Source organism: Aedes aegypti, chromosome 1, assembly GCF_002204515.2.
Source record: "Aedes aegypti strain LVP_AGWG chromosome 1, AaegL5.0 Primary Assembly, whole genome shotgun sequence".
In the NCBI taxonomy this organism is placed as follows: domain Eukaryota; kingdom Metazoa; phylum Arthropoda; class Insecta; order Diptera; family Culicidae; genus Aedes; species Aedes aegypti.
This window is the reverse complement of record NC_035107.1, coordinates 56,388,396-56,414,823: the sequence shown is the minus strand read 5'-3', so window position 1 is coordinate 56,414,823 and position 26,428 is coordinate 56,388,396. Positions and strand designations below refer to the sequence as shown.

Sequence of the window (26,428 nt, the reverse complement as noted above, 5' to 3'; positions counted from 1 at the left end):
AAAGTAGACTAATATAAATTGAATTGGATCCAACGTAAAATATAAGGGTTAAATAATTTCTGGTTCTATCTTCATCATTATTAAAATTTATGTGCAAAGCTTGATAGCAAAAATCTTTGTTTGCCGCACATAAAATATAATGGAGATTTCATCTCAGTGTACGCCCAATGCTAAAAACACTTCTTTTGGCCAACCGCGAACTAGGTGGCAGGGGTGGCATTAGTGAGCAAACGTCAAAATCGAACAAAAGCGATGCGAGCACTACGAGTGGTCCGTCGGCCAACTATCAAATATTAGAATTGGGTGCTATTTTGCTGTGCGATGAAAATAATTAGAGTGTTACCACAGACAAACAGACGTCACACTCTCACCGATGTCCATCGACCACCTTTTTAACGGCCGATTCAAATATATGGTAGGTGGCCAATCCACCACCCGCAGCGCTCGCATCGTTTTTGTTCGCGTTTGACGTTTGCACACTACCGCCATCTGTTGGTCCATCGGCCAAACACACCGATTTTAGCATTGGGCGTACATGTCATCGTGACTATGATTTTGATCGGGATTTGTTCTAAGTGTTACGTCTGTTTGTCTGTGGTGTTACGTCTGTTTGTCTGTGGTAAATGTGTTTATTTACGTCTGAACACTAGAAAATGCGGGAAACTAATGAATAGAGGTCCCCAAGCAAACTGCCACGAAAACCAACGCACAATCAATCTTACACAAGTCGATTTCCTTAGAATGAAAACTTGTCGATGTTTGGTTGACGTCATTCGAACTTACGGTTCACGTCAGTCCAACAAGGAAGTGAATGCTCGGCAGCAATTCTGTTTATATTTTCATTCTCACAGCAAACAAAAGCAATGTTGTGACAGTTCTCACAGCCATCAAAGAAAATTTTGTCAACATTGCACCACTACGCAGATAATTGGATTGGACTATTAAAAGTTTGACGTTTGTCGATAGCAAAACGGATAAACAGGGCAACCCTTTACTTTGCTGCCAATCACCATGGTTGCCATTTTTTGCAATCAAAACACCATCGTCAACAAATAGGGTCCTAAAGCCCTGTTTCAATTTTAGTACCAAACGCTTAAGTTTAGGGCAGAAACACGTCTTTACTAAATTTTTAAATGATTTTCATTGGTTTAAGTACAAAAAATTTTTTTTTATGATTTTTGAGATTTTGTCACACCCTTTGGTTTAAACTCAAATGTTGGGTATATTTTGTTTTCCGTGTCCCTTCCGAAATGTGGCATTTTTGTCGAAAAAGTGAATGTCAAACAAGATCACAAGTGTCAAGGTTCATATTTGGAACCATTTTTAAAATTCAAGTTTAAAAATGATATAGCCGTTATTTGAGCTGGAAAATTTGCTAAGGTAGTTGCAATAACATGCTCTTTCGTATTATTAAATAAAAACAAGAATTCATTAAACATTTTAGGACCCAATTGCTGGTTTAAATCTCAAGCGAAATTTCTAAAGGATGCCTCTGGAAAAATTCTCTGAAAATAAATCGCCGAAAGAATTTCTGGAGAAAATCCCCAGAGAAATTTCCTAATGAATTTCTGGACGGAATCCTCATAAAGAAAATCGTGGATCAAATCCCCTGAGGGATTGCTCCGTTTTCCATGAAAATGTCTAATATAAATTTTGATCAACAAAATTATACATCACACCTCAGTGTGCAACCCGTCCATCGACTGTGGCGCGCGTTCATCCTTCCAGTCGTTCCAGTCCGATGATGGCGGACGCGCGGCGATACGTGATTTACCGTTAGAGGAAGTGAGTACGGAAACGCGCTCCGCTTCATTAGAGCAACAGAGATGGAACCAACAACAAGTTCATTCGCTCCTGGCTGTCTGTCGTACCGTACTCGTACGTGCACTTTTGTTGTTGCTGGCAGTGTACGCAGAGTGTCAAACAAGAGCGGACGAAAATATTGATACCCCAGTGGAGTTGAGGCGCGATTTTTATTTATCTCATCGAAGCAACCACACCAAATTGCTGACCGAAGGAGTGTCCGCCGATTTCCGTTCGAACGTTTTTTCCGGAAAAGTGGAAGTGGTCTCGCGAGTGCCAGTGATCTGTGCCAGAACCGGAACCGAGGGGACAGGTGAGTGGAGATTTTCTGCGTGATTTTTAAAAATAACTCCCGACTCGCTTCCAATTGGTTGGCCGAGGGCAAAAATGACGGGGCAAAGAACTTGGGTACCGCCATTTTAGTGAAAAAATTAGGTCGTAAATTGGAGATTTTCTTCGGGAAAATTTTCGTTCCTTAAGTGGTGGAAAGCGCAAATTTCTGAAGAAAATAGAAAATATTGTGTGTAGGCGCGAAATTGCGAATATTTTGGGTTAATTCAACGCGAAAATATGCCCTAAAATCGGAACGGAAAAATTCCTATACAACAAACAGAGATAGCTGTACACTTTCTTTGGCTTGAAAAATAATTCAATTCTTAAATGAAAATCCGTAAGATTATATAAGATTTTATTCCTAAAATTTAATGGGATCATCGTTTTCCAGACTGTTCTGTCGAAAAAGTCGCAAAATTCTATCAATTTTCGTAAAAAATAGCAAAAATCCGCGCTATGTCGTCTTAGCAATCGGGAAAATTTTCATTCCCCAGCAAGCTGTGATCTAGATTTGCCTCGGCTATCGCAGGGCCATTGCCTTCTTGGATGTGATGATTTATTGCCAACTTCGAAAGGCTACTTAGATCCGTTACGTAAGTCGATCTTATAAATCAGAATTCGTTTGATCCATCTTCGGAATTCTCTTTATCGCGATTTAAAATCGCCTTGACTTCCTAGATTTTCTACCATAGGCGTCTGAGTTACTTGGAGTGCACTGATTGCCACGACGACGGCCATTTTTCCGCCCCAAACTAGATCTGCTCCCCAAAGAAATCCGATTTCAGTTTAAGCCGTCTAGACGGATATCCGAGATCGATTATGAGGTCCGAGTATGGATGCTTCTTCCTACGACAAGAGTGGGTGGGTTCGACTGCGAACATCAATGTGTAATTAACAAATATTCCAGTGATTGGTCGTGTCTTTGTTTGTTTGCTTCCAAAGGGCAATTAGCATTCTAAATAGGCAGGCAGGTACTTGGCTGCACTTTTATGCAGGTTGCAGCGCTTAGAGAGTGCTTTTGTTTAGATGATGTGCAATTGATTACCTATTTATTTGTTATGCCTTGCATAATTGTCGGTATTCTGGCATATGCTTCTGTAATTGACATGGATTCGCCTCCGAGGTCAATGTACTCCATGGATGTATTACTACAATTATGTGGGTGTGTCCACTACACACTACAGGAAGCTAAGTTGGAATTCATCAGTTTGTCACTAGAATTAACGTTGTTATTTAATGAATAATTTATAACAAGTTAATTTATTCAAAGTTCTTCACATAGATGCTCCAATAGTAAAACTACTGAACACTTGCACTTTCACAAACATTTGAAGCTTGAAACTATGATTTTTTTTCATAAGTTGTTTGGTTTGAGGAAAAGCTTCATAAATTCTCCTATTGTTAGCTCCAGAGATTCCTCCTGGAATACTTTTAAGGACTTCCCCATGGATCTCTTCAAAAATTCATATACAGTCATCTCTCCCTAACTCGATATTGAAGGGACCATCGAGTTAGGGAGGTATCGATTTACAGAACACAAAACCAGTACAACTGCGATTCAAGGGGCCATCGAGTTAGCCATGAAAACCAACTTTTACTATGGTTCTCTAACTCGATATCGAGATACGGGATATCGAGTAAGGGAGAGTTAACTGTACCAATTCTCCCAAGAGTTCGCTCAGAAATACCTACAACGAGTTTTCAAGAGATGCTTAGAAGAATTTTTCCACAATTTGCTCCAAGTAATTCCTGAGTACTCCAACGCTTTTAGCGCCAGTAATTTTAAAAGAGAGTACTCTAAACAGTTGCCAAAGAATATTCCACTAAATCTTCCATCGATTTCTCGAGCTGTTATTCTAAGAGATCTTCTGATTCCTAGAGGACTTCTTTCAAGAAAATCCACAAAGTTTTTTCCAGTTAATTTTTCTCATAAACTATCCAATAAATTCTCGTAAAATTCCTTAAGAAATTTATCTTTATCCCTTGATGAAAGGATTCTTTTTGCATTACTTCCAAAAATTTATCAAGTATTTTCATAAGACAAATCTCAATGAATCTTAGCACAAAATACCAATGGGCTCCAGAGAACTCTTTGGAGACGTGACTATGCCATAAGTTATTCAGGAATTTCTTCTCAAATTCCACGAGGAAAAGCTTCAGAAATGTTTCTATTGTTTACTCCAGAGATTACTTCTGGAACACTTTCAGGGAATTCTCTAGGGTCATAAAAAAAAAATTCTTCCGTCCAAAAATACCTTCAACGATTATTCAAAGGTCCTAGAATGGACCGTAATTGACTTCAGAAAATCCTCGAGCACATCATCGCTACTTTGAGGAGACCATCATAGTAACCATGAAATTTTATTTTTAATATGGTTCCATGAGTCGATGTCGAGTAATGGAACATCGACTCATGGAGGTTTAACTGTATTCCGTTTTATCAACAAACAAAAAACGTTTTTTTTTATTTTTGAAATGTTTAGAACTAAATACTTATTTTGAAGCAATTTAAATGCTTTTCAATAGCCTCAGAGTTGAATTTTCGACATTGTGTTGAGCACCTACGATACATGATAAGTGTCAAATCATATACGATTCAAAAAGTAAAACCTTTCTCATTCTCATCATCCTTCTCATCCACTAATCAATTGGAGTTTTCAAACTTAGCATTGTCTGTTGGACAAGAATGACCCATCATTCAACAATCGAGAGTTGCTCTGGCCACGTCCTAGCAACAGCTGGAATTTGTGATTTGTTGAATACGTACCTAAGAGAGTTGCAGAGACCTCTCCTTTCGTTTATATAACATGACGTCAAATAATTGTCTATTTACATAGGGACTGTCCATTAATTACGTAAGACAATTTTGGCGGTTTTTCGACCCCCTCCCTCTATGGTATGATTTTTTATATGGCACCTAAGATATCTCAAACCCCCCATAACCCCTTAATGGACGATCCCATATATCTTCTTTTTGGCATTAACGTCCCCACTGGGACAGAGCCGGCTACTCAGCTTAGTGTTCTAAGAGCACTTCCACAGTTATTAACTGAGAGCTTTCTTTGCCTAAATTGCCATTTTTGCATTCGTATATCGTGTGGCAGGTACGATGATACTCTATACCCAGGGAAGTCAAGGAAATTTCCATTACGAAAAGATCCTGGACCGACCGGGAATCGAACCCAGACACCTTCAGCATGGCTTTGCTTTGTAGCCGCGGACTCTAGCCACTCGGCTAAGGAAAGCCCCACGATCCCATATATGTTCAGTTCTTCTTTATAAGGGATGCACTTGGGAATGAACTCAAAAATGTTTGGGCAACTGCAAAAGACATGATCGAGTTTAATTTATTTTTTGATAAGACTGTCGACCCCGTCATATTTAGGCATTATCTTCTATCTTTCAAACTCAATAGCATAGCACAAATTTTAGCAAACAGCCATTGATTAGGTACTTCCTATTCCAAATGAAAAGGGAAAGAGGTCCAGTCAAACAAATAAATCTATAGAAAATATTGGAATCTCCATATAAATAAGATTGCATCGAGGAAGAGGCTGAAATGGCAGATAATTTGATAAACTGTTGATATTGGACGTTCCCACGTCACGCACGTTGATATCCCAAACTTTGCGGGGATCTTGATCTTTGTGCAGACATGAACCCCCACCCCCACATAAAGACTGAAAGGTTAATTAGGAGTCTTATACCAACAGCCATACGCTTATTCATAAAACTTTACAGAAGATTACAAAAAAGTTCTAATTTGGTGATGCTTGTTCTAGAATTTGCACAATTTTGTGTTTTCGATGAACTTTTATCTTCTATGTAAACAAAAATGGAATGGTGTTTGTATGTCACGAAATGGCTGAAGAACGGGCTAATAGACTTACAGGATTAATTCACTGTTGCATTGTTCAAGTGTTCCGACGTGTTTGTGTGAAGGAAACGATTTGGAAAATTGTCTGGAATTACTGGAAAAACAATTGCAAACTAATCTGCACACTTAATCACGGTTTCTCTGTTCGGTAATTTTTATTACGGAGTTCACACCGCAAACTAACAAAAAATACCGATATTTCAGTTAACTTATTTGAAACTACTGATGTTCAGTTACGGTTGTCTTGTTTGAACTGAATTCGGTAATTGAAAGTACTGATTTACTGCAAAATTTGAAATTTACGGTAAAAGTTCAGTTATAATTAAAAGTCAGTAAAGAGTAAGTACTGAATTTTCAGTAATAAATATTTTTTACTGAGATTTCCAGAAAACATGATAGAAGCATTGAGTCAACTGTCAAACGAAAATATTTTTCATTCGACCTTCATGACGATGGTGATTTGCCTCTTAATTAGGAGAAAATATCCATTTTTCATTTTCAATAATTGCGTTTCGGTTCCTCCGACGAACATTGTTTAGACATTGTGGAATTTGATCGACCTGCTGTTTTGTGTTGAGATGCGGTTTCTACAGCAGATGGAGGTTGGAAATGCACTTGCTGTTGCGGATTTTCGGGGAGCTACAGCAAGTTCAACAACTACTTTTGGTGACCGATCCTACTGTGCAAGTTGAAAAGGCTTAGAACAGAAAATGCGTCAAAGATATTCAACTTTCCTTTGAAGACAACAACTTATCCAAAATGCAATTATCGAAAATGATGGTTGTAGGAAAAGGACTGATGGAAAATGATAGATATGTATGAATATGTAGGGGTTATGAAACAATAATAAGGGAATATTCGAATCTTTACTAGTACTGAAAAGATCAGCAAATCGAAAGTAAACAAAAACTTAAGTTACCGAGTAAATCAGTAAAACGAGAAAATAAGGATTACTGACTTAATCGGCATTTTGAAATTGACAGGAGCTTTTGCATTTGCGGTGTGTTCGGTATTAAAAGAGATTACCGAGTTAACTCTGCTGTTCAAAAACCCAGTAAAAAATTACCGACTTCGGTAATCAAAACTGAGTGTGTACAGAAAGGGGAAGATGTTGTGATCCTTTGAATTAGCGTGTACAACATTGATAGACCCCTCAGGAGAGACTGATCAAACAAGAGGAGAATGTTGACAACGCCATGTTAAATAAAACGTAATTTCGCATTGCTGATTAAATTCGTATTTCATTTAACTCGATTTAAAAGATATAACAACAGACAAACAGACGTCACACTCTCATCATTGGCCATCGACCACCTTTTTAACAGTCGGTTCAAAAATATGGTAGGTGGTAGATTCACCACCCGCAGCGCTCGCATCGTTTTTGTTCGTGTTTGACGTTTGCACACTACCGCCATCTGTTGGCCTATCGGCCAAACACACCGATTTTAGCATTGGGCGTACATGTCCTCGTGACTATGATTTTGATCGACATTTGTTCTAAGTGATACGTCTGTTTGTCTGTGATTAAATACTAGTGGTCCCGTCAAACTTCGTTTTGCCATCAAGAAGGCTGCTGAAAAATGACATGCAATGTCCCATACAAAACGACACACACTCAGTTTTGATTACCGAAGTCGGTAATTTTTTACTGGGTTTTTGAACAGCAGAGTTAACTCGGTAATCTCTTTTAATACCGAACACACCGCAAATGCAAAAGCTCCTGTCAATTTCAAAATGCCGATTAAGTCAGTAATCCTTATTTTCTCGTTTTACTGATTTACTCGGTAATTTAAGTTTTTGTTTACTTTCGATTTGCTGATCTTTTCAGTACTAGTAAAGATTCGAATATTCCCTTATTATTGTTTCATAACCCCTACATATTCATACATATCTATCATTTTCCATCAGTCCTTTTCCTACAACCATCATTTTCGATAATTGCATTTTGGATAAGTTGTTGTCTTCAAAGGAAAGTTGAATATCTTTGACGCATTTTCTGTTCTAAGCCTTTTCAACTTGCACAGTAGGATCGGTCACCAAAAGTAGTTGTTGAACTTGCTGTAGCTCCCCGAAAATCCGCAACAGCAAGTGCATTTCCAACCTCCATCTGCTGTAGAAACCGCATCTCAACACAAAACAGCAGGTCGATCAAATTCCACAATGTCTAAACAATGTTCGTCGGAGGAACCGAAACGCAATTATTGAAAATGAAAAATGGATATTTTCTCCTAATTAAGAGGCAAATCACCATCGTCATGAAGGTCGAATGAAAAATATTTTCGTTTGACAGTTGACTCAATGCTTCTATCATGTTTTCTGGAAATCTCAGTAAAAAATATTTATTACTGAAAATTCGGTACTTACTCTTTACTGACTTTTAATTATAACTGAACTTTTACCGTAAATTTCAAATTTTGCAGTAAATCAGTACTTTCAATTACCGAATTCAGTTCAAACAAGACAACCGTAACTGAACATCAGTAGTTTCAAATAAGTTAACTGAAATATCGGTATTTTTTGTTAGTTTGCGGTGTGAACTCCGTAATAAAAATTACCGAACAGAGAAACCGTGATTAAGTGTGTAGACCTTTACTGTGTAGCTTGAACAGCCGCACTCTTCTTTTCGACATCACGGATGTCGAAATGTTTGATGATTCCTTCGTACCATCGTCGTGACGTTGCTTCCCTGGTACCGATATATTACGTCCAAGCTCTGGCGCAGTTGTCTGCTCGAGTAACTCACCATGCTCTTTCTTCGCATCTTGATCAGCAGTTGAACCTTCATCAGATTCGTTACAGTGCAACTTCTTCAGGTGAGATGAATTCCGACAATATCTATCACCAGTTGGAGTTTCAACGACGATTGAGTTCCCTTCTTTTTCAATAATTTTCACCGGTTGAGGATGGAAATTTGCTGTGAGTTTATTTGCTGGGTTCATATTCTTCATAAGACCCTGATCACCGATGCGAAGGTCTGCCTCAGCCGTTCTTTTAGCTCCATCGTAGTATGCCTTAGAGTTGAATTTATAGGTCTTGTCATGATCTCGAACTTCAGCATCTATAAGTCCAGCTGGTTGGAACATGTGTGGAATCCAATCACGGAATTTTCTGCCGAATGCTATTTCCGCTGGAGAGTATCCAGTAGCGGGATGAGGAGTCAGGGCATAAACATAATTGTGCTCTTCCAGGTTTCGCTTCCAATTGGACTTGTTGAGCTCGGCGATTCTCAAAATCTTCAAAATACTTCTATTTTGGCGCTCAACTTCGCCATTGGCCTGCGGCCAATAGGGCGTTGTGTGCCGAAGGTTTACACCAAACTCTTCGCAGAAATCATCCATCACCTTGCTTGAAAAATTCCTCGCATTATCCGTCACTATCACGCTAGGGATACCCAGCCTCATGAACAAAGGACGCAATCTACTAACAATGTCAGCAGATGTAGTTTGTCTCAAGACCTCGATCACCTTATATCGACTATACGCATCAATAATCACCAACAGGGACTCTCCTGACGGCAAAGGGCCTAGGATATCCAAATGCAACACTTCCCACGCTTTTTCTGGCATTTGCCTCACTTCCATTGGTTCTGGTGGTACAAATTTCCCAACGATTTGACAATCCAAGCAACTTTTGACAGTCTTTTCCACGTCTTTGTCCATGGATGGCCACCACACTTTTGATCTTAAACGCTGTTTGGATCGTTCGCTTCCGGGATGCCCAATATGGGCCAAACGCAACACACGCTTTTGTAGACTGAATGGAATCACCAGCCTGTCACCTCTTAGAAGCATCTGCTCACAACAATATAGTTCTTCTTTGAACGGTGCATATTTCTTAACTGAAGGATTCCAGAGACCCGTACGAATAGCTGCTTTCACCTCCTGCAATGTTGGATCATTTTTCGTTTGCATCGACAGCTCCTCGATAGACAACGCTACAGGTTTGGCATTTTGCATGATGGCTTGTATTGTTTCTTCTCTGATGCAGTCATATGTGGTACAGTGCTTAAATTCAGGTAGTCTTGACAGGGAATCTGCAATATTCACTTTTCCCGGGATGTGGACGATTTTGAAGCGAAACGACTGCAATCTCATTGCCCACCTCTCGATTCTTGGACATGAAATGTGCCCAGGGCCAAAGATAACTTTCAGCGGCTCATGGTCCGTCAACAGCAAAAATTCCATTCCTCTGAGATAGATTTGGAGTCGTTCGGTTGCCCAAACTAACGCCAGGGCTTCCTTCTCGTTTTGAGCGTAGGATTTCTCGGCATTAGATAGGCCCTTGCTTATATAACAAATAAACCTTTTTTCTCCATCTTTCTCCTGTAGAAGAACGCCACCAAGGCCCGTTGGACTGGCGTCTGCGATCAGAATCGTTCGATCATGTGGGGAATAATATCCCAATGACTTTGGATCCACTAGTATGTCCTTGATTTTCTGGAACGCTTCCTTTTGGGGCGATCCCCACTCAAACTTTGAATCTTTTCGCAAAAGCTGACGGAGAGTAGAAGTTAGCGTTGACAAATTTGGTATGAATCTTCCAAGGTAAGTGATGGTCCCCAAGAAGCTGCGTACTTCCTCAACTGAATTAGGTTCTCGAAGGCGGCGTATTGTTTCAACTTTATCCAACGTTGGTTTGATACCATTCGCCGAAAGCACGTGGCCCATGAAGGTAACTTCTGGTTTACCAAATTCACATTTCTTCAGATTGATGGTTATTCCATATTCTTCCAATCGCTGAATTACTTCTCGGAGTGTGACGTCATGCTGACGTTTCGTTGGCGCAAATATCATAATATCATCGATGAATACTCGTACCCATTTGATTCCTTTCAAAATACGTTCAATGATACTTTGAAACACCTCTGAGGCACAGTTCATACCGAAAGCTAACCTCTTGTAACGGTAATATCCTTGATGCGTTGAAAAAGTGGTGATAAATCTTGATTCCTCTGCCAACGGTACTTGGTGAAATGCTTTAACAAGATCAATTTTTGAGAACCACTTGCAATCGTTCAAATGTGGCACGATGCCATCGAAGGTTGGGAGTGGATGATGTTGAGGCACTATTGCTCTGTTAGCAGCACGCATGTCGGCACAGAGCCGGACAGTCGATGGATCACTTGCCTTTGGACTGACGACGAGACGAGATATCCACGGTGAGTCCCTTGGAGCTGGTTCAATGATGTCTTGCTCCAATAAATGATCGATTTCCTGCTGCACCTTTTCTTGAAGTGGAATGGTAATATGGCATTTTGTGTGCTGTACAGGTTTTACGTCGTCGTTGATTTGTAGTTTCACTTCGAATCCCTTTATGATGCCGATTTTGTTGTTATCGGCATGAACTTTCCAGACATTCGTGTTGATGCTCAAAATGTTAAGTTGGGTTGCCGTTTCCCGACTGAGTAAGCTTGCCCCTCTGTCTTTCACAACAACAACTTCCGCCACTACGCTGCAATGTTTGGTAGCGATGTCAGCCGTGAACTCCCCGACAACGTGAAGATTGTTGTTTCCGTATGCCTTCAATGTTCGCTTCGATTGTCTGGTTTGAGAAAAAACGTCGATGTTCTGTTTCTTCAAATAGGACCATGTTTCGTTGTCGATCACATTGATTCCTGCTCCTGAATCGACTACCCACTTAATTTTAACGCCGCCCACGCTGCAGACGACCGTTTCTGCCAGGGTATCATTTGTTTCCGCTGCAAAAACATACTTCACGTCATGTTGGACTTCGGTGACATCGATACTGCTGTCGTCCGAATCATAAACTCTTTCGCTTCCACCCGATGCTTCTTCGACAACTTGACGAACACGCCTATTTCTTTGCTTCGAACGGTGATTTTCGCTGTCGCGTTCCTTCGTCTTACAGCATCGCTTAAAATGTCCCATAAGGCCACATTTTTCTCATTTCTTGTCTTTTGCCGGGCAACGATCGTCGTTTGCATAATGTCCGACGCGACCACAACGGAAACATTCGGATTTGGATGTTGATACCTTGTTGATGTCTGCAGAGTGCTTCAGCTGTTTTCGAACCTTCTCAATCGTCTCCAACGAGCGTCCTTCGTTTATAATCTCTGCCAAAGTCATTGCAGGTTTCGTCAGTATTTTCGCTCGAAGTTCGTCCGAAGCTCCTTTCTCAAAGATTTGCTCCTTGATATTCTCATCTAGCCAATCACCGTATTCACATAAGTTGCCCTGCTCCCGTAAACGAAGTACAAACTTTGAAATCTTTTCATCCGGTTCTTGCTGTAAATTTCGGAAGATGTGACGCTCCTGGGGCAAACACTTCATGGGGAGAAAATGACCATCTAACACTTTTACAGCCTCCTGATAAGCATCCGATCCTATTGGTACCACTGGTTCGCCGTCACCGACTAGACTGTCGTATATATCTTGCACACCTTCCCCAGCGAAATGCAGCAAGTAAGACTTCTTTCTCGACGGAAGGGCCACATTATTAACGCTCAAGAATATCTCTTCCATTTCTTCCACCTCGTACTGACATTCGTCGTATCGTCCGGATCGAACGGTGGCACTCCGCCATCTACTGGATTCATCTTCACAACTGTTTATTGTTCGTAACTTGTAAACACGTTCCGTTCCACAGTTTTCTTTCTCAAAACTCGCTCGCTGCTCTGTTTGACATAGAAGAACCGTTTATTGTTGATCACGAATTCAATCACTGATTATACACGAACGCGACCGCGAAATCCGATCCTCGATCGCCAATGTTATATCTTTTAAATCGAGTTAAATGAAATACGAATTTAATCAGCAATGCGAAATTACGTTTTATTTAACATGGCGTTGTCAACATTCTCCTCTTGTTTGATCCAAGGGGGCATCAAAAGACGATTTCTCCGTAGCTTACAACAAAAACACGTTGAAGATAGTTTCTCCTTTTATTTAGTGGCTTACACAATTGTTTACCCATTTACTTGCGTATTTCTAGGAATCGTGTAATGTTTAAGCAATAACACTCTAAAATCCATTCCGTCATTATGCGCCTTACCCAGCTTAAACCCACGTTAATGAGTAGTTATAAGCTAACGAAGAAAATCCAAAATTGTCAGATTTCCCAAAAGTGTCAGATTCCCAAAAATGTCATAATCATGTTGGCCACGGTGCATCAATATGTGGTTGACAAGCTTGGAGGGCCCGTGGTTTGATCAGTCTCTCCTGAGGGGTCTATCAATGTTGTACACGCTAATTCAAAGGATCACAACATCTGTGATTTAATATTATTTTTACTCAACGAAAAACTAGATCTTTAGGTTAGTTTAGTGCCAGTCTTTTCGTGATCTAACGTAAAGCTAAAAGGCGATGGTGACGTTGTTCTAGGTTGACGATTTGTGCATCCCTTAGAATTTGGTAGATATAACTCTAGAAGAGCGAACACCACAATAATTTTACTGATAAGATTGTGGCAATTCAAAGCACAGGAAACTGTAAATATTCATTTCAGTTTGCAAAACTTTCGCAACTTCACACTTAATAGCCACTTAATTGGCAAAAAAGCTCTCAGTTGATAACTGCGGAAGTGATTATAAGAACACTAAGGTGAGAAGAAGACTTTTTCCCATTTGGGATTTAAGGTGAAACGGCGTGTAACTCAATGAATCATTAGAATAATCATTGATGTAACAGTAGTAGTGTCGCCTTTCCATGTATATTTTCAAAACAAACAAAAAAAAAAATATAACATTTGTGTTAAGCATATTTTTATGTAAACACATGGAAAATTTAGTAGATTGACGAGTATTGGAAATCAAAATCAACTGTTCAATAGTACATATCAAAAGAACACATTACAATTTAATGAAAGGCAACGGAATTTCTCTATTTTTAAATTGGATTTATCGCATATTTTTGTTATGCATCGGTATGGTTTATGTTTGCAAGGGATGACGGTATTGCCAGGTGATTGGTGATAGATTTTTCTAGCAATTTTTATATGCTTGTTTTCGGAACATTTGCTGCATATTATAAAAATTTATCATTTTGCAAATAGTTTTCCATCACATGATCACTGATTAAATAAAGTTTTAATGATTTTTGTGATCAATCCACAATAAATGCTATGATTTTACAGACAGCAACTCTGACATCACTGCGCTCAACGATCGCGATGATTGTGCACACACGATAGACGCGTCCCGACGCATCGCACTGTGGAGCTTTTCAATATTTTGGGTGGTCCAAATTGATAAACACTTGATATGGTTTTATGCTTCGTAGAGATGGTTTCTGTAATTTGAGAGAGTCGAAAAACAAACAACGTATGAGTTTCAAGTTTCTATGATTTGCCCAACCTTTCCGCACTGAAAATTCATACAACACAAAAAAAAAGTTGAATATTTTAGACTATAAACCTAGGCATGCCTCAGTGTGCGGTGGCGGCGTCGATACGCAACAAGTGAAAACCATCGCCATAATTGTTTTGAGTGATGCGGTTGATAAAACTTTATAAATATTGAAATCCCGGTGGAAATGTGTTCCTTTAAGGAAAGTGAATAAAAGATTTGTTTGGTGGAAGTGTAGTGAACGCAATATGGAATCCAAAACACAAATGCTTTCCGCTGAATTACAATAGAAAAGGTAAGCACCTTCTATTTACAAGTGTAGTTGTGTGAGGCAATGAAATGCGGCATGAAATCGGAGATTTTTTTTGAGAATATAAATCTCATGTATATTGTCGCTAAATCGATAATGCTGTATCTGAAAGTGTTGATTAAATATTGAAATACCACCTGAAGCATTTTCCTTCGCATAAATTATCAATTTAATCAGGTAATAAGCAGTTATATTTCATCGATGTTGCAAATACCAATACTATCATAACAATATGTTAATGATTTTGGAAGAAGCCATTTTGTGATGACGCACCAAAAGGCCTTAATGCCACAAAGAAGAAGAACAAGAAGCAGAAGGATGATGATGAACAGTAGAAAAAAATGTTGTTTCTTCTTTAATCTTTCTTGAAAAAAAAAACAATCATCAGCTTGACCCACTTTCTTGTAGTTATTTTTACAAACATGACACACCTTATGGTGCAAAGGACATTTATGTGATTATCGTTTTAATATTCTATGTTACATTTATTGAAATTCTAACCAGAAAAACTAAAACTATTAATGATTTATTACTAAATCATATTGATTGATAGGAGTCTGCAATCAACTTTCATTACGAACCTAGAAGCATGAACCATTTAAATGCTCATCACAGCTCCTGAACATCAACGCGGTGCATTAATTTGATGAAAATGTATATTATCCTGGCCAACCTGCAATTTTATTTACAAATTTGTAAAATATTTTGTCTAAGAAAATTATTCTGTTTTCGTCACGGTTCCGGCACGGTTGTTCAATAGTAGTTCAATACCTCCAGCAGACCTCAATAGCTGTTTAATACCTTCATGAAGTATTTTTAATTGTTTTAAAGATTTTTTCAATACCAAATTGAGGTATTGACAACTGAACAATACCTAATTTTGGTATGATACCAAAATATGGTATGCATAAGTTATTGGGGAGTTATTTGTTCCTCCTCAGGTGCCGGCCTAATAAAAGTACGTTTTTGTTCCTTATGACATTACTGCAGATATTGTAAGATATATGATAGGAGCAGCGTCCTGTTCCAAACTTCCGAAGAAAACGGCATTTATGGTGATTGTAGTTTTTGAGTAGATCTTGATCCAGTTGTACTGTATTTCTGACGCCAGCAGTGGTTTCAAACCGGTTCAGTTAAAGCTGTGGTATAAAGTAAAGAGATTGGAATAAAGATTTAATCTTATGCCAACATTCTAAAGTTAGAAATCTCACGAACGAAGCATTAAACAACAATGCACTCGTCTGAGCTGTGTACACTAGCAGATAGCTTCAATTTTAAAGATCGACTTCATTTAGGAACAGTAACCTTCGAAGTATATCATTAAAATCTTTGACGGATTTCACGCCAACTCGACAAAAGGATTGGCAGCACCCCTTCAGACTTCAATGAAACTTTCTGGGTGTGAAGACTATGTGAAACTAAAATACTTTACATACTTTGTTTTTTCAAAATCGATCTAGACTAACATTTGGAAAGGGTCAAAGTTTATTTTCACTTTTTTTATAAACCCGTATAACTCGAAAACGGTAAGACCTACAAAAAAGTGTTGTATGGGGAACTGTCGTGAAATTTCCTGAAGTTTTAGAAAAAAAATATTGAAAAAATAAAAACACATTTTCTACACTGAAAAAAAAAATATTCAAAACTTTAAAGTCGATTTAAAAAAAAAAACGGCCACTTCAGATTTTGATCATCCTTAAGCAAAAAGTTTCGTAATTAAATTTACTAAAAGTCGTACATACATTGCAAATTGGGCATATTTTAGGAAAAAAGTTTTTCTAACTTCGAATTTTTTAAGTCCAAAATGATTTTTTTATTTTATTTTTTATTTCGTTTTAAATAGTCTAGTATGATCATATTTTCGGTGGGGCCCAGATAGCCGTAGCGGTAAACGCGCAGCTATTCAGCAAGACCAAGCTGAGGGTCGTGGGTTCGAATCCCACCAGTCGAGGATCTTTTCGGGTTGGAAATTTTCTCGACTTCCCAGGGCATAGAGTATCTTCGTACCTGCCACACGAAATACGCATGCAAAAATGGTCATTGGCATAGTAAGCTCTCAGTTAATAACTGTGGAAGTGCTCATAAGAACACTAAGCTGAGAAGCAGGCTCTGTCCCAGTGGGGACGTAACGCCAGAAAGAAGAAGAAGATGATCATATTTTCAAGTGATAAATGAGTTTTAATCACAAAATAGATTATATTTGTTTTATTAGGAGTAGTGAAAAGAAATAAAACGGAATTATACAGTTTTTTTAATTAAATTTATTTTTTTTTGTATGGTATTCAGTTGGAGCTGCCTGACAGCTTAACTTGTCAAGGCTGAACCCTCGGTCTGGCTTTTGCCAAGTTTCCCCTCTACCAGGACCAATACTCAGACGGACTAGGCAATGGCGCCCACATGAACACTGTTTTTTTATTAGTATTGTGACGTGGAAGTTTTTGAAAAGTGCCCATATTCCCTTGCTTCTGAGAAAGGGAAGCATTGTGAAAATCAGCAGTTCCATCAGAATTTGTTTGAAATAGTTGTGTAGTAGTGTCATTACTAATACTGTCTAGTCGAAATGGTTTTGAATAATTTGTCATTCAAGTGCTATTCTGATTACTCCTGTCTTTTACGTAAGATTAGAGTCTTAAATGTCAATTGTCGTCAAGTTTTAACAAAATTAGGCTGATTAGTAGTAGTTCTAGTTAATTTTATTTTTTGTTGTTAAAAGTGTTTATTGGTCATTACGTTCATATATCCTTAAAGAAAAAAGTAGCTTTCCTTGTCTGTTCAACAATTTTTCGAAACTAGTGTTGCAAGTTCACTTTTACTTTGCTTGGAGAAGGTCTTTTCGGAGACGAATAGGTATCCGGACTATGGTGGACCAGAGCGGTATCCACCAGAACGGACCTAATGACTCGCAGTCGATTGCTTGCCAAGAAGTAGGTTTAAAAGAAGTCCTGCTTTATTGAAAGGTTCTTACTTATATATGATTCGTACAATGTTTGCTTATCTAAATTAACAGTAAGAGAAAAAGAGACGGCTGGAGAACCATTTACAAGAATGCAAAATCAGAGAAATTTGGATGGCATTGCCCCTACTCGATAGTGCAATTTGAAACCCTTTTGTTCGAGTGCACCCGAGGACGGAGCCTACGCGGGAGGTGACGAGTGAAAGAATAGAACGATAGCTATTGCAGTGTCACATGTTTGTAATTGAGTTGTCTGTTATGCATATTGGATGCGAAGCATATTTTGAGGCGGATGGCCTTTTGGTTAATTTATGATTCTGTTTTATGTCAGTGGTTCTCAACCATCTTACACCTTCCCCCTTTTAGAGAATGATGTAATGGCATGAAATGAAATGAAATCATTCTTTGGGTTTTGCTCTCCAGTTGCCTCTGTGTTACATAGTTTTGATATATGTATATATATATTTTTTTTTTGTTTATTTTTTTTTTTATAATTTGGATAAAATTTTCAGGTTATAATCATATTTTCCTAATCCTATTTTTATGAACAATTTGATTTTCTTTAGTTATTGTACTTTCAATGGTAACATTTGGATGGTTTACTTCAACAACTGTAAATGGACCTGTATATACTGCATCAAGCTTTCTACGATTTTCTTTCTTCAGCCATATTGTTTCTCCTATCTGAACGTCTATTGGATTGCTTTCTGATACTTGTTTGTTGATGCTGTTTAATTTTGATTTTTGTAATAATTCCCTTGTTTTCTTGATAGTTGACTGGATTCTGAATTTTAACTCTGTGAAATAGGAATCGTAATTGTAAATTGGATCTAATTTTGTAAAATTTTGTATTGATTGTGGCATGTTAGCTTTTCTACCGTGTATTAATTCATATGGTGTATATTGATGTGTAGTATGTGGGGTTGTGTTGTAATTGAAAACGTAGTATTTTAACCAGGTATCCCAATCGTCGTGTTGTTCGCTTATAAATTGACGAAGGTATTCGTTCAAACAGCGGTGGTTTCTTTCCAAACTTCCCATAGTTTCGGGGTGATATGCTGTTGCAAATTTGTGCTCTATGTGTAGATACTCACACATGTTTTGAAATATTTCATTTTTGTACTCGGTTCCCATGTCTGACTTAATTATCAAGGGACACCCATGTACAAGGATAATATTTTCGACAAATGCTTTCGCAAGTGTTTGCGCTTGCTTATCAATAATAGGTACTACTATTATGAACTTTGTTAATTCGCATTGTGCAGTTAATGCGTAACGATTTCCACTTATGGATTTCGTGAAAGGTCCTATCGTATCGATGGACACAATGTCGAATGGGTTGGTTGGTGTTGTGGTTTCGATAAACGTTTCTTTAGTTTTTAGTGTGTGTTTATTTTGTATACATTTTGTGCATTTTTTAACATAATTGTTAATAGTTGCTTTCATGTTGTTCCAGTAGAATGAACTTCTTAATTTCTTTAGTAATCTTGATGTACCGACGTGTCCTCCCGTAGGGGTATCGTGGTTTTCCGCAATGATTTTATTTATTTCGTTTTCGCACGTAATAATTTGTGCTGGTTTATAAAGTATTATGTCGACATCTCTTAATATTTCGTTGCAAATTGTTTTGAACATCTGTCTTTCTATTAAAGAGAATATTATGTTGTTGTTCGCAATTGCTAATTTTCTCATTCTTAGGTTTTTGGCCATTTCATTTGTTGTAACAATATATGTCTTCAAGTCAAAGTTTTTTAATGCATAAGGAAAATGCGCTAAAGCAAGATCCTTTTTCACATTTTTAGTCTTTACTTTTATATATAGGTCGTTTTTCGAGATTGAAAACACTAACTTTGGTAACCCAAATGCGTCAATGTTATTTATCGAGTCATACGCTCTGAGGTGATCAGTCTCAATAGCTGGCTCATTGTTTTGAGGATTCGCTTTCTGTCTTGTCATAGACCTCGTTTGGACTGGCAAAGCGGTTATGTTTGAAAGTTCCTCAGATTCTATAATGATACGTGATAAAGCGTCAGGCCCGACATTTTCTTTTCCTTTCACGTATTCTATATTGAAATGAAATTCTTCCAAATCAGTTCTCATCCTTGTCAGTTTCGAGGATGGGTCTTTCATCGAAAATAGAAATACTAGCGGACGATGGTCTGTTCTCACAGTAAACCGTCTGCCGTAGAGGTATGGTCTGAAATATGTTATTGCCCAGTGAATCGCAGTAAGTTCCTGTTCGATTGTGGACTTGTTTCTTTCTCCTTTAGTGAAAGTTCTGCTCGCATATGCAATGGGTAAGTCAATATCACCGTATGGTTGTGATAGCACTGCGCCACAAGCATTTTTCGATGCGTCAGTACTTAGTATAAATTGTTTTTGTAAAATCCGGGAATTTAAGTATTTGTGGTGAAATTAATTTGTTTTTCAGCTCTTCAAAAGCATTTTTACAATCTTCATTCCAAATGAATTTTGCAGTTTTCTTTAAGAGTGCATTCAAAGGTGATGCAATTTCTGAAAAATAGGGTATAAATCTCCTATAGTAGTTGCAGAAGGCTACGAACCTCCTGACATCATCGCAATTTTGTGGTGTAGGGTAATTTATGATAGTTGCATGTTTGGATTTGTCTGGTAATATGCCATGTCGAGATATATGATGCCCCAGGTAGGTAACATCTGCACAAAAAAAATTACACTTTTCCGGATTTAGCTTCAAGTTAAAATGTTGAAGTTTCTTGAAAACTTGTTCTAAATTTTTCATGTGATGATCTATAGAACATCCGATAACGATAATGTCATCGATGTATAGAAAAGCACACTCGGGTGGTAAACCACTGAGTGCTATACTCATCATTCTTTGGAAACTGTTCGGAGAAATATTTAATCCGAACGGTAACCTATTGAATTCATAATGACCTGTAGTCGTGGAAAAAGCGGTATAATTTTTGGAATTTTCTTCTATCTCGATCTGATGAAATCCTGACATCAGATCAAGAGTTGAAAAGTATCTGGCTCTACCCAGTTGATCTAATATGTCATCTATCCTGGGTAAAGGAAATTTATCGGCAATTATTTTTTTATTAAGTTGCCTATAATCGACCACGAGGCGCCATTTCTTTTCATCGTTGGTTGATTTCTTTGGAACCAACAAAATGGGAGAGTTGTAGGATGAGAATGATGATCGAATAATTCCATCGTTTAACATTTTTTCAACCTGTGTATTAACTTCGTTTCTGTGTACTTCAGGGATTCTGTAGTTTTTTATGTATACTGGACTATTATCGTTTAAGTTTATACATTGTCTGTAGAAATTGTTACATGTAAGCGTATCTCCTTTTAAGGCAAATACGTCATTGTATTTAGTACAAAGTTCAATCAATTTTTGTTTATAGTTACAAGGTATGTGATCTGTTTTTAGTTCAGATAATAATTTAGTAGATCGATTCTCATCTTTCAACTCATCGTATGAGTATATATTATAATTTTCCAAAGGTATCAATTGTTTTTGAAAGTTTTTGTTAATTTTTACAATATTGTCAGAAGTGTTTATGAATTTTACCAATTTGTTTTCATTATTTATCAAAGAATTTGCACAGAATACTCCCGGACTAATTTCGTTAGAAATAAGTACGTGATCTTCAAAAAGTTCTTCAGTGTGAATTTGTTTCAACACCTCACAACGTGGTGGTAAAACGAATTCGCCATTTAAATTGTCTTCAATTGGGATTTGAAATTCTTTAGAGTTAATTGTTCCAGATAATAACCATGTGTCATAATTTACTATACAGCGAAATTTTGACAAGAAATCTCGCCCCAATATACCATCAGTTGGTATGGGAAAAGAAGAATCGACTAGATGAAATGTATGATCGATTGTTACATTGTTTGGAAGATATATTTTGGTTAAAGTTGACCCTACAGTTTCCAAAGGTAGGTTGTTTATTCCCGTTATCGTACACTTTGCATCATAATTTATTACTGGTGTACTATTTATTTTATTTGTTTTGAAAATCGATAACTCAGCTCCAGAGTCTACCAATAAAGTACACTTGGAACTTGAGAATTCGGAGTGTATAAAAATGAAATTAGAGCAATTAGTATTGATATTATAGCAAGTTTTGTTTATCTTCTGTTTATTGTCGCGCATTGGTGTCCGTTTTGTTGCCCTTGCGGTAGTTGCTGAGCATGTGCACTCGCTGGATTTGCTTGATTTCCCCCAACTACTATGTGCTGGGGGACTGGATCGTTTTCCGCTTGGGTGTAAAATACGGAATGTCCAGTCCTAGAATTGAAATTATTTCTCCTATTATTGTGATAGTTGCCGCGAGGATTGCCTCGGAAATTTGAATTTCCCCTATTATTGCCTCTTCTGTAGTCGTTATTGGAGAAATTTCCCCTCCGGTTGTAATCGTTATTTGAACGGTATCGATTTGAATTTGTGTTTTGGAATTTATTGTAGTTTTGACGTCCTCGTCCTCGTTGATTGTTAGAATGCATAGAAAAAATTTGGGATGTTGGCTCAGTTTTTGTTTCATTGATTTTCTGTATTGCTTTTTGTACCGTGTTGAATTCGCTAGCTTTCAGAATAATTTTCAATTCGGAGTTTGATACACCGTTTATTAGTGCGTCTACTCCTGCTTTCGTCGCCATTTTTTTAGCTACGTCAACTGGTATGTTGTTATTGATGTACAACGTCGATAATTTTTGCGAGAGTGTTTCCACCTCGTCACAAAATTTTTGCTTATCCCCTTTATTTTGGGTAGCTTTTAACTTGGCTATTATTGAATCTGGTGTTTCGGTATTTTGACAAACTTGTTTGATAGAATCTGTAATTTCTTCAAACGTTTGTGGGTTGGCTGGCAGAGCAGATCGTGCCTTACCACTAATTCTTGTTTTAATAAATTTTATTGCCGTAGCAGTATGCGCATCGGCTGTTATTTCCTTCAGTAAATTTACCGAGTCGATAAACGCATCCAGCTCTGTCGCTGAGCCATCATATTTTTGGATCAATCCAGTCGCTGTTTTTATATCGAACATTGCGACGTTTTGGGCTGGTGGGTCTGGCATGATTCCGTTTTCTATTATTTTAAGTTTGATAATTTGTTGTATTTCGTAATTCGTTTCCCTAGTGCATTTTGATAAAAACTTTAAACTAGAATCCACTATTTCTGCCTCATGCAAAATAAGCTTTTCTTCGATATCTTGAGTTAATTTTTCAGCATAAATTGACTTTGCCTGTAATGTCTGGGTCCTTATTTTATTAAATCTAGATTTCTTCAAATTACTCAAAATTTTTATTAATGTTTGGACCTCGTTTTCAATTATTTCTAACATGAATAAAATAATTTTAAATTAAAATATAGCTTACAGTTAGGCGGAGGCGCTCTCCTCAACACCTTCCGGGTTTCACCTGTTAATGCTGTTTTCCTTCTGGATGACCTTATGGACGCCAAGATGATACATTTCGCTATTTGGTGGAGGCGCTCTCCTCACACCCTTCAGCGTTACTGCATAATTTCAGCTACTGCTGATGATGATCGACAAACTCGCGCATCAGTCACTAATCACTATTTTCTCCAGATATATGCTATAATTTGTCCACCAATTTTCTTCTTCATTGCTTTTTCATGCGACATAAAGCCTTGGCTAGTTGAAACTATTAATTGTCCATTTTTACCGTTCAGGAATTCTTTAGCGTATTTGTTTAACTTGTGTGCTTTTGAGTGGATAAACTGTGGGAAAACTTCTATTTTTGTTACTTCGTACGTCACTTCCACTAGGCGGTATGTTTTATGTTTCTTTGTTATCGTCGCGCACTTTTCAGTTTCTAGCATATTCAATAAATTAAGAATGCTTTTTATTGTAGTGTCCACATACACTGGGACGTTCACTGCGTGGGCTACTTGTAGCCTTTTCAAAGTATCCACTAATTGTTTTGCTCCCATGGCCGCACGTAAACGCGAAGGTCAATAACTAGATAGTCACACTGTAACATGTTATGTTTTTCTTCACTAAACTGTGTCTATGTGAGCTACAGATTTGGCTGCTTTCAGCGCTTGGACCTTCGTGTGGTCTTTGTACAGTCTGAAAATTGTGATGCACAACTGTATTGCTACTAGCACCAATATAATTGTGATTTTAAAATCATGTTCTTTGTGCAACTCTTCGTGCCACTCTAGCTGGTTTAGTACTTGCACTTGGGGATTTTCACTGGTTATTGAGTTTTTTGAATTTGATTTCCCCATTGTAATGCACTAACACTTTTCGTATGACGGTTATGTAGATTTAAAATATCGCGGTTTTAACTTCTCGCGCCATGAGCTGTCAACGGTCAGCCATGTTGCAAGTTCACTTTTACTTTGCTTGGAGAAGGTCTTTTCGGAGACGAATAGGTATCCGGACTATGGTGGACCAGAGCGGTATCCACCAGAACGGACCTAATGACTCGCAGTCGATTGCTTGCCAAGAAGTAGGTTTAAAAGAAGTCCTGCTTTATTGAAAGGTTCTTACTTATATATGATTCGTACAATGTTTGCTTATCTAAATTAACAGTAAGAGAAAAAGAGACGGCTGGAGAACCATTTACAAGAATGCAAAATCAGAGAAATTTGGATGGCATTGCCCCTACTCGATAGTGCAATTTGAAACCCTTTTGTTCGAGTGCACCCGAGGACGGAGCCTACGCGGGAGGTGACGAGTGAAAGAATAGAACGATAGCTATTGCAGTGTCACATGTTTGTAATTGAGTTGTCTGTTATGCATATTGGATGCGAAGCATATTTTGAGGCGGATGGCCTTTTGGTTAATTTATGATTCTGTTTTATGTCAGTGGTTCTCAACCATCTTACACTAGCAAGTGTACCCTAATGATCGATCTCAGCGTCTTACTTTCCATAGTCATTTTATAGTGAATATTGAAGAGTAAAGTTACCTTAGGCTTCTATTACAGTCTCCTACATGATTCACTTTTCGGTGGCAAATGCAATGCTTCACAACGCCTACTTTCTACTTGTAAATTTTGCGAAAATGAAGCTGGAATTAGATTATTTATACCGCTGTTACAAAAGAGGTATTTCTTATTATGGCAATGTAAAAACCATATTTAAATAAGATTGTCGCCACTTATTTCTACTCAGTGAATCTACTAGTCATTTTCCTAAGAGTTCCTATGTATTCCCTACGCCGTATATGATAACGATGTATCTAACTAGCTAATAGTAAGAGTGGCTACGGATCATTCTGCTTAGCAAAAGGCAAACTGAACGTCACCAATAGTATTAATGTCCACTTCGAATAGATTAATTATTTGAAATGGGCATCAATTCTATCAATGACGCAGAATGTCCGTTGGATCACATCCGAGATATTATTGCGTCTATGCCATATGAATTATGACGCGGCTTTAAGCAAAAAGTGCCAAAATGTGATACCACCACTACAGGTTACGCCTTTGGTTTCCATCATATGGGCTAATGGATTATGCCCTCCCATCGCGGCAAGGTCGCATAACCAAGGGGAGGGAGTTTTTTTAATTAAATTTAATTGATCTTAAATCGGCTTTAAAGTTTTGAATAATTTTTTTTCAGTGTAGAAAATGTGTTTTTATTTTTTCAATATTTTTTTCTAAAACTTCAGGAAATTTCACGACAGTCCTTCATACAACACTTTTTTTGTAGGTCTTACCGTTTTCGAGTTATACGGGTTTATAAAAGAAAAGTAAAAAACAACTTTGGGACTTGAAAAATTCGATGTTAGAAAAACTTGATTCCCTAAAATATGCCCAATTTGCAATGTATGGACGATTTTTAGTAAATTTAATTACGAAACTTTTTGCTTAAGGATGATCAAAATCTCAAATGGCCGTTTTTTTAAATCGAATTTAAAGTTTTGAATCATTTTTTTTTTCAGTGTAGAAAATGTGTTTTTATTTTTTCAATATATTTTTCTAAAACTTCAGGAAATTTCACGACATTCCCCCATACAACACTTTTTTGTAAGTCTTACCGTTTTCGAGTTATACAGGACTATAAAAAAAGTAAAAAAAAAACTTTGGGACTTAAAAAAATCGATGTTAGAAAAACTTTTTTCTCTAAAATATGCCTAATTTGCAATGTATGGACGACTTTTAGTAAATTTAATTACCAAACTTTTTGCTTAAGGATGATCAAAATCTTAAGTGGCCGTTTTTTTAAATCGACTGTAAAGTTTTGAATAATTTTTTTTTCAGTGTAGAATATGTGTTTTTATTTTTTTAATATTTTTCTTAAAAACTTCAGGAAATTTCACGACAGTCCCCCATACAACACTTTTTTGTAGTTCTTACCGTTTTCGAGTTATACGGGTTTATAAAAAAAAGTAAAAAAAACTTGACCCTTTCCAAATGTTAGTCTAGATCGATTTTGAAAAAAACAAAATATGCAAAGTATCTTAGTTTTACATACTTTTGACATCCAGAAAGTTTCATTGAATTCTGAAGGGGTGCTGCCAATCGCGTGTCGAGTTGGCGTGAAATCCGTCCTTTATGTTTTTTCGCTATTACGAATGTACAGGGGATAGGCAAAATGATTGAGATAGGCAAAATTTTGCCCAAATTCAAATGCTTATAACTTTATGAAAAATGGATGAAATTGGATGCATCTGGAAGCAGTCGACGGCAAATTTGGTCCAGTTTTAGGAACTTCCTTGGCCATGCATATTGGCCACTGGACACCGGAGATGTTCCGGATTTTCTGAGGTCATGTCCAAATGTCATTTTTTCTGTCGCTTCTATTTTTGTGCGGTGTAAAGTTCGATAGATGTTTGCAATTTTCCTAGAAACTAGAACTAATAGGAAGTTGAATGCCACCGGAC

At 37.6% G+C, this 26,428-nt stretch overlaps 1 protein-coding gene across 1 annotated transcript in view; it reads left to right on the top strand.

Moving 5' to 3' along the window:
• Window positions 1-1,910: 1,910 nt before the first annotated feature.
• Window positions 1,911-26,428, top strand: part of LOC5564969 (protein cramped) — a 51,054-nt gene continuing 26,536 nt past the window's right edge. The window contains exon 1 of the mRNA XM_021855038.1: window positions 1,911-2,116. The gene's annotated coding sequence lies outside the window, so the exon portion shown is untranslated. The remainder of the gene's footprint in view (window positions 2,117-26,428) is intronic.